The sequence below is a fragment of the Mandrillus leucophaeus genome, unplaced genomic scaffold (assembly GCF_000951045.1).
Source record: "Mandrillus leucophaeus isolate KB7577 unplaced genomic scaffold, Mleu.le_1.0 Scaffold744, whole genome shotgun sequence".
Taxonomy (NCBI): Eukaryota; Metazoa; Chordata; class Mammalia; order Primates; family Cercopithecidae; genus Mandrillus; species Mandrillus leucophaeus.
This window is the reverse complement of record NW_012108075.1, coordinates 843,009-853,021: the sequence shown is the minus strand read 5'-3', so window position 1 is coordinate 853,021 and position 10,013 is coordinate 843,009.

Here is a 10,013-nt window from a genome sequence, read left to right as displayed (position 1 = left end):
TTCACTGTGTTAGCCAGAATGGTCTCGATCTCCTGACCTCGTGATCCGCCCGTCTCGGCCTCCCAAAGTGCTGGGATTACAGGCTTGAGCCACCGCGCCGGGCCGCTTGTATATGATTTCTAAAGGAATCTAGTGGAATACTTTTAGAACGAGCATGGTAAAATACGAGACGGATGGGCCGGAGGTGGAAGACGTACATTTTATAATACCGTCTCCACAAGTGACTAATGTTACCTTTGAAGAACTTACATTTGACATTTATTGATTTTAGTTTTCCCCATACTTTTTAGCTCTTAAATAGCAGTTAATTTAAATCTGAGTTTCCAAATGCAACTCCTTGAAGCAAAGGCACCACTGATTTGACTATACATAAGCATGACTTGGAGAGCTTGTTAAAAAGATGGATTCCTGGAACTCATTTAACCATGCCTAACATTTTGACTACATAGTTCTAGTAAAAGGTTTGTGAATTTTAAATAAGAAATTCTGAACATTCAGCAGCAGGTTGTTCATTCATAAAACTGAGAAATGCCTTCTAAGATTCCATCTGTCTATCTCACAATTACGGTTGAAATATGAGGTTCCAAGGTTCTCAAGCTTCTCATTTGTCTATCTCGCATACTGGGTTGTCTAGGTGTTTTCCTAAATGCATGAATTAAACTTTGAATCTGACATTTTATACCACTCTCAGACATAAAAGAAAATTTTGCAAAGCAGTTATCCAAATGATTATTTTGTGTAAATTGCTAATTCCCTTTCATTGTTTGGATTACTAATCCATAATGCTGAAGAAACATTAATTTATTGCATGTTTGTTTGAAAGTTAATCAGAGGAAAGATTTCCTTTTCTATGCTGTGACCCGAAAGCAAAACTAAAAAGAAGAAAAATAAACATAATGAAGAACTGCAGGGCACATTTTATCTAATAAACATCTCTGAAAATGGTAAACTATGTTGTTTTATCGAAGGAAATACAAATAAAACCAAGTAATTGTCATTGGATCTAAGTGTACATTGGTGACAGTGTTTACATTTAATTAAACACATGGAACAAAATTTCTTTCACAAACTTATTAGATGCTGAGAAATAGAATTGCCAGTTGGGTATGCAGGGAAGAAATGTGTACATTAAGCTTTAATGTACACATTTAAAGTTTAATGTACACATTTAATGACTTAAACATTAAACTATGGACTTTAAGTGATATTGATGTGTCAGTGTACATTTACCAGTTGTAACAAATGTATCAAACTTGTGGGAGACCTTGATAACTGGGGAGGCTATGCATGTTTGGGGCAGAAGGTATATGGACATCCTCTTCGAAATATTACTGTGAACCCAAAAACTGCTCTAAAAATTAAAATCTATTAAAAAGAAAGTATACATTAAAAAGAAAAGCTGGCTGGGTGTGGTGGCTCATGCCTGTAATCCCAGCACTTTCAGAGGCCGAGGCGGGAGTATCACAAGGTCAGGGGTTCCAGACCAGCCTGGCCAACATGGTGAAACCCTGTCTCTACTACAAATACAAAAATTAGCCAAACGTGGCAGGAGCCTGTAATCCCAGCTACTCGGGAGGCTGAGGCAGGAGAATTGCTTGAATCCGGGAGGCAGAGGTTGCAGTGAGCCGAGACCGTGCCATTGCACTCCAGCTACACAGCAAAACTCCGTCTCAGAAAAAAAAAAAAAAAAAGAAAGAAAGAAAAGCTTAGGAATCCAATAGAGTTAAAAGAGTTTCTCATAATTTGTTTTAAAATTAAAAGTTCATTTTAAAATTAAATTAATTTAGACTTAAAAAATTTATTTTCTAGATATAACTATAATTTTAAAGTGCAGAAAATATTGTAGTGAATTATTAGACTATCTTATTAAGTTGATGAAAATAATTTTTAGAATAGTTTCAATATTCACCGTTTTTACATCAAATGATTAAAAATAGTGATGTCTGAATATATCCTGTGTAATTCCTAAATCATGCGTATCTAAACAAAGCTTGGTATTTCACTTCCTACTCTGCTTCCCCTGCACAGTCTTCATTCACGTAGATGGAGAGCTACCTAGTCAGACATATATACAGAAATAAATATAGATAAATTTTGTTATTCATAGATGTCCATATTCACTTATATTGTGGTTTTGTTTTCATTTGCGTGTTTGTACTTATAAAATCGTGTGTGCGTGTATATATATGTGTGTATATATATATAAATCTGTGATATGTTTTGCTTACTACCTATAAATCTTTGCTACTCCATTTTGTATTTAATAGCTGTGTAATATTTCATAGTATAGATTAAAATCAAGCAAAGTGGGAATCATGTACCTCTCCTTTTCAAATTATTTTTTAGTCCATATACTAAGTGTCACTAAGAATTCTACCCTGAGTTGTTTTCAGTTCTTACTTTCAGCTCTGTATCCTCGATAGTGAATTACTATACTTCGTGTTTTCTCAGTCACATATATTTAAAATAGTTTTTATTGTTTATAAATGTTGACTTTGCATTTATTTCATTCATACAAAATGATATAGCTTAACACAGTAATTCAAAACGTTTTAGTTTATATTTAGTACGGAAAAGTAGGAATGAGTGTATAATGATTTCACTTTCTTAAAATTTATTTCTTGCATTAGCTGTATTGTCATATTTTATGCTGTAGGTACAAGTACTATGACATTCAATATGGAATAAGGGCAGTAAAAATAGAAAAATTCAAATAATTATAGCAAAAGTTAAAAGATATATAACTTTACTAGTTTGTAAAATGCCTTAAAATATTATAATTTTATTTATAATGACGTTTCATTCTTCATATTAAATATCTCTATCAAAATAGTATCAATCCCTGAATCATGGCAGAATCAAATCTTATTTAGTCTTAATTTTGAGGATTCTCAGTTTTTCTGTTCATTTTTCTCAAATATTCAAATTTATTTGCCACAGGTGAGAATGGCTGTATTTTGACAGAATATAAACTATTATATTGATTTATTATGTTTCAAATCTTCTTGTAGTGATATAAAAATAAACTGAAATCAGTATTCAACCTAAATTTTTAACGTGAGATATCAACACATGAATAATGCTTTCTAAGAATAATTTTTCTTATATCTATTTCATTCTTCTCTCTTTTCTTCTTTATTAGTCTGGTTAGTGGTCTATCTATTTTGTTGATCCTTTCAAAAAAACACCTATTGGATTCATTGATTTTTTGAAGGATTTTTTGTGTCTCTATCTCCTTCAGTTCTGCTCTGATCATAGTTATTTCTTGTCTTCCGCTAGCTTTTGAATGTGTTTGCTCTTGCTTCTCCAGTTATTTTATTTGTTATGTTAGGGTGTCAATTTTAGATCTTTCCTGCTTTCTCTTGAGGGCAGTTAGTGCTATAATTTTCCCTCTGAACACTGCTTTAGCAGTGTCCCAGAGATTCTGGTATGTTGTATCTTTGTTCTCATTGGTTTCAAAGAACATCTTTATTTCTGCCTTCATTTCGTTATTTACCCAATAGTCATTCAGGAGCAGGTAGTTCAGTTTTCATGTAGTTGTGCAGTTTTGAGTGAGTTTCTTAATCCTGAGTCACAGTTTGATTGCACTGTGGTCTGAGAGACTGTTTGTTATGATTTCCGCTGTTTTGCATTTGCTGAGGAATGTTTTACTTCCAATTATGTGGTCAATTTTAGAATAAGTGCGATGTGGTGCTGAGAAGAAAGTATACTCTGTTGATTTGGGGTGTAGGGTTCTGTAGATGTCTCTTGGGTCTGCATGGTCCAGAGCTGAGTTCAAGTCCTGAATATCATTGTTAATATTCTGTATCTTTGATATGTTTAATATTGACAGTGGGATGTTAAAATCTCCCACTATTATTGTGTGGAAGTCTAAGTCTCTTTGTAGGTCTCTAAGAACTTGCTTTGTGAATCTGGGTGCTCTGGTATTGGGTGCATATATATTTAGGATAGTTAGCTCTTCTTGCTGCATTGATCACTTTACCATTATATAGTGCCCTTCTTTGTTCTTTTGATCTTTGTTGGTTTAAAGTCTGTTTTATCAGAGAATAGAATTGCAACCCCTGCTCTTTTTTTAGTTTTTATTTATATTATTTTATTTTTTGCTTTCCATTTGCTTGGTAAATATTCTTCCATTCTTTCATTTTGAGCCTACATGTGTCTTTGAACAAAAGATGGTTCCATATGAAATCTAAAGTAGTTTTTTTTTCTAATTCTGTGAAGAAAGTCAATGGTAACTTGATGGGGATAGCATTGAATCCATAAGTTACTCTGGGCAGTATGGCCATTTTCACGATATTGATTCTTCCTGTACATGAACATGGAATGTTTTTCCATTAGTTTGTGTCCTCTCTTGTTTCCTTGAGCAGTGGTTTGTAGTTCTCCTTGAAGAACTCCTTCACTTCCCTTGTAAGTTGTATTCGTAGGTATTTTATTCTCTTTGTAGTAATTGTGAATCTGATTTCACTCATGATTTGTCTTTCTATTACTGGTGTGTAGGAATGCTGTGAGTTTTGCACATTGATTTGTATCCTGAGACTTTGCTGAAGTTGCTTATCAGCTTAAGGAGATTTTGGGCTGAGATGATGGGGTTTTCTAAATATACAATCATGTCAACTGCAGAGACAATTTGACTTCCTCCCTTCCTATCTGAATACGCTTTATTTCTTCCTCTTTCCTGATTGTCCTCTGCTCTGAGGGCAGAACTTCCAACACTATGTTGAATAGGAGTGGTGAGAGAGGGCATGCCTGTCTTGTGCCAGTTTCCAAAGGGAATGCCTCCAGTTTTTGCCCATTCAATATGATATTGGCTGTGGGTTTGTCATAAGTAGCTCTTATTATTTTGAGTTACAGTCCATCAATACCTAGTTTATTGAGAGGTTTCAGCATGAAGTGGTATTGAATTTTTATCGAAGGCCTTTTCTGAGTCTATTGAGATAATCACGTGGTTTTTGTCATTGGTTCTGTTTATGTAATAGTTTCAGTTTATTGACTTGCGGATGTTGATCTAGCCTTTCATCCCAGGGAAGAAGCTGACTTGATCATGGTGGATAAGCTTTTTGAAGTGCTGCTGGATTTGGTGTGCCTGTATTTTATTGAGGATTTTCACATCAATGTTCATCAGGGATACTGGCCTGAAATTTTCTTTTTTTGTTTTGTCTCTCCCAGGTTTTGGTATCAGGATGATGTCGGCCTCATAAAATGAGTAGGGAGGATTCCCTCTTTTTCTATTGTTTGAAATTGTTTCAGAATGGATCAGCTCCTCTTTGTACCTCTGGTAGAATTTGGCTGTGAATCCGTATGGTTCTGTACATTTTTTGGTTGGTAGGCTATTGATTACTACCTAAATTTCAGAACTCATTATTGGTCTACTTAGGAATTCGACTTCTTCCTGGTTTAGATTTGGGAGGGTGTGTATGTCCAGGAACTTGTACATTTCTTCTAGATTTTCTAGTTTATTTGTGTACAGGTGTTTATAGTATTCTCTGATGGTAGTTTGTATTTCTGAGGGATCAGTGGTGATAGCCCCATTATCATTTTTTAATTGTGTCTTTTTGATTCTTCTCTCTTTTCTTTTTTGTTATTCTAGCTAGTGGTCTGTCTTTTGTGTTAGTCTTTTCAAAAAGCTATCTCCTGGATTCATTGACTTTTTTGAAGGCTTTTTTTTGTGTGTGTGTCTCTACCAAAAAAGAGCCTGCATAACCAAAACAATCCTAAGCAAAAGGAACAAAGCTGGAAGCATCATACTACCTGACCTCAAGCTATACTACAAGGCTACAGTAACCAAAACAGCATGGCACTGGTACTAAAACAGATATATAGATCAATGGAACAGAACAAGGGCCCAGAAATTACACCACACATCTACAACCATCTGATATTTCACAATCCTGACAAAAACAAGCAATGGAGAAAGGGTTCCCTATTTAATAAATGGTGTTGAGAAAACTGGCTAGCCACATGCAGAAAACTGAAACTGTACCCCTTCCTTACACCTTATACAAAAATTAACTCAAGATGGATTAAAGACTTAAATGTAAGACCTAAAACCATAAAAACCCTAGAAGAAAACCTGGGCAATATCATTCAGGACACAGGCATGGGCAAACACTTCATGACTAAAATACCAAAAGCAATGGCAACAAAAACCAAAATTGACAGATGGGATCTAATTAAACTAAATAGCTTCTGCACAGCAAAAGAAACTATCAGAGAGTGAACAAGCAACCTACAGAATGGGAGAAAATTTCTGCCATCTGGCAAAGGGCTAATATCCAGAATCTAAATAAATTTACAAGAAAAAATTGAGAAATTAAATAAATATACAAGAAAAAACAAACAACCACATCAAAAAGTAGGTGAAGGATGTGAACAGACACTTCTCAAAACAAGACATTTATGTAGCCAACAAATATATGGAAAAAAGCTCATCATCACTGTTCATTAGATAAATGAAAATCAAAACCACAATGAGATACCATCTCACACCAGTTAGAATGGCAATCATTAAAAAGTCAGGAAACAACAGATGTTGAAGAGGATGTGGAAAAACAGGAACGCTTTTACACTGTTGGTGGGACTGTAAGCTAGTTCAAACATTGTGGAATACAGTGTGGTGATTCCTCAAGGATCTAGAACCAGAAATACCATTTGACCCAGCAATACCATTAGTGGGTATATACCCAAAGCATTATAACTCATTCTACTATAAAGACATATGCACACATATATTTATTGTGGCAGTGTTCACAGTAGCAAAGACTTGGAACCAACCCAAATGCCCATCAATGATAGACTGGATAAAGACAATGTGGCACATATACACCATGGAATACTATGCAGCCATCAAAAAGAATGTGTTCATGTCCTTTGCAGGGACATGGATAAAGCTGGAAACCATCATTCTCAGCAAATTAACACAAGAACTAAACCAAACACCGCATGTTCTCACTCATAAGTGGGAGTTAAGCAATGAGAACACATGGACACAGGGCAGGAAACATTACACAACAGGGCCTGTCGGGGGTTTGGGAGCTAGGGGAGGGACAGCATTAGAAGAAATACCTAAGGTAGATGACTGGTTGATGGGTGTAGCAAACAACATGGCCCGTATATACCTATATAACAAACCTGCGCATTCTGCTCATGTACCCCAGAACTTAAAATATAATAATTAAAAAAAAAAGCCAGATGCAAAAGAATACATGCTCTGTAATTTCACTTATATGAAGTTCAGGAACAGACTGAATCTACAAAGACAGAAATTCATAACAGTGACTGTCTCAGATTGGGAGTGGGATTTGGGGATTAACGCGATTGGCAGACATGGGAATTTTCAGGGGTCCTGGGAATATTCTATATCTTAATTGGGATGGTGATTACGTGTTTGTGTATTTATCAAAACACATTGAATTATGCAAATAACATTTTTAATAAAAAATATTTTTTCATAGCATAGGTCTTAAATTATTCTTATCTTACTAAGACCATAATATTCTGGTTTTTGTGGTGGATTTTATGGGAATTCCCTCCTCTCTCATTTTGCTGGCCAAGAATAATGAGGACATATTATATAAGTTTATATTTTAGAAAAATATAGACTAAGCCTACTGTAAGCCTACTAATAATTAGTAGTTCAAAATGAATTGGTGATTCAACAATAAACATGACGGGATGGTGAAATTCTTAGTTGACTCTAATTTAATCCTCAATTTTCTCATTTTACAGAATGCTGTAAAATTTGAACCTTTAGGCATTTATTGATTAGTTTCTGCCTAATTCAGAATGACGTGGATGTAACTTTAAGCACCTTATTTGTGCCATGTGGCACACTAGAAAGAAGTGTTGGTGTGAAGTCATGGAATGGCCATTACTACTATCAGAAAGGTGGAGTTAGAAACATCCTGTCTCTGAAGTCAAGAGAAAAATCAGTAAATTAACAAGTTATAATAAGAAACACAGGCATCATGATTCTTGGTGATACATAAATAGTGAATAGTGATGGTCATACATTTTCTCCAGCCTTAGCTATGTATAACTAAAATCTTTATGTATCTTACTATGAAATACCCCAGTTTTCATATTTTGGGGTGCTTTCTTTGTAAAGCAATAATGAAATATTAGACAATGGACCTATTTTAATTTTTCTAACATCTGTAACATTGTAAAGAAAATATTGTCCATTAGCTTGAATTTCCATAATACGGTGGATTGATTCAAACTTCTCTAGGAGGATGCCTCAAGATATTGCAGGAATGACTTGAAAAATATCTAAGAGATATATTACCTTTCCAATTCATTTTAGTTAGGGAAAGAGAAGCCTGTGTTTAAAAAGTTTATTTTTTTATTCTACTGATTATGTGACAATGGAGAATAACAATGAACTACCTTTACAGATTTCTAGACAGACAAAGAACTTTATTTCAGCAGCTTCCTCTGTAGTACACAAGCAAAAGACATTTTCTTTTTGAGTCAAATAAACTCAGAAAAGTTATCTGCCAAAATGAAGACAGACTAAAACAATTCATGCAATTAGAAAAATTCATGCAAATTGGAAAAGTTTTGAAAAATATGAATCATTACATCTCAGAGAAGAAAATTTTATGACCAGCTTTACATCTTCCTTGACATAGATAGCAGGAATACCAGATGTCTTCCCTGTGGAGGTAAAATTACCCCTTCAGTAGCTCTAATTCTTCTGTTATTTCAGGACTAAGAAACATGAATAACAGATAGATGTTAACCATTTGCATTTGTTTTATCAGATGCTACCTCAGTTTCTTCTTATAAAAATATTTTTAATCTATTATGCTATTTTAAGAGCAACTCAAAGACTTCTCTATACCTTAGGAATAACTAAATAAACCAGAACTTGGAGCGATAGCAAATGTTGCATTTCAACAGCATGATAAATAATGAATATGTCATTAAAATACCACCGATCTCATCTCTTCATCCGGCTGCATAATACAAGAGCAAAGGGACACGTAATGCTAACGACTTATAGGAAATTGAAAACTCCTAAAAGGAAATAGAGTGTATAAATGAGCACAGTATTATAAATCTGTAGAGCTTACAGCCATGTGGGAAATCAATGAGACTAGTTGTTTAGAGAGATTTAAAAGGGACTTGCAAGTTCCTTGAGAGCTTCAAGAGTAAATCAACAATTTGAGCAACAGTATCACAAAAAAAGTAATCCCAGTCCTTAAGCTTCAGGTTATGACTTGATAGCTGAAAGAGGAAAGAGGGAGGTTGATATCCCCTAGTTAATTATAAATGAAAAGAATTAAAGGTGAGAAGACAATGAATTCTTGAAAGCTTCATATTTAATTCAAAACTGAATTTATTGATTTTTTTCAGTAAGTACTTTAAAATCTCTAATCTACTCTTCATGGGACCTATGAGAGATATGACTTTGACATAAAGTTGTTTCTTATAAAATTTCCCTAATCCTTTATTTAAATCCGAAATGCAAAGTAAAATCCTGCAGATAGAAACATCTAACATAGCAGAGTAGCAAATATTTCGAGGGGGGAAGGAATGATAAAAGAAATTCAGTCTCAAGAAGTTTTAGTTTTTGCCTTAATCTTTAATCAATAGAGAGCATGGATTCCAAGGCAAAGCATGGTTTTACAAATGTCAATTATAAATGGCTGGGGAAAGGCTGATGAGTGAAAAAAAATGCATTTTTTTTTTTTTTGAGCAAGAAGATAAAACAATATAATTATCTTTGAAATGCTTGAGAAAACAGTGATAGAATGCATAAGATACATTTAAACTTCATAAGAAATAAGCATCCGTATTATATTAAATCATTTTCCATTTAATTAAATAAGATATTAGAATATTTTCTTCATATACAATAAATCTATGCAACTACAATTGCATACTTGTAAAATATAATATAGAATTATACACAATAAAATTCATTACAATTATATATTTTCCATTAATCTTGAGGCTTTCAAAAATTATGCAGTTCTAGTTTTTAAAAGTGCTAATCATACTCTTAGACA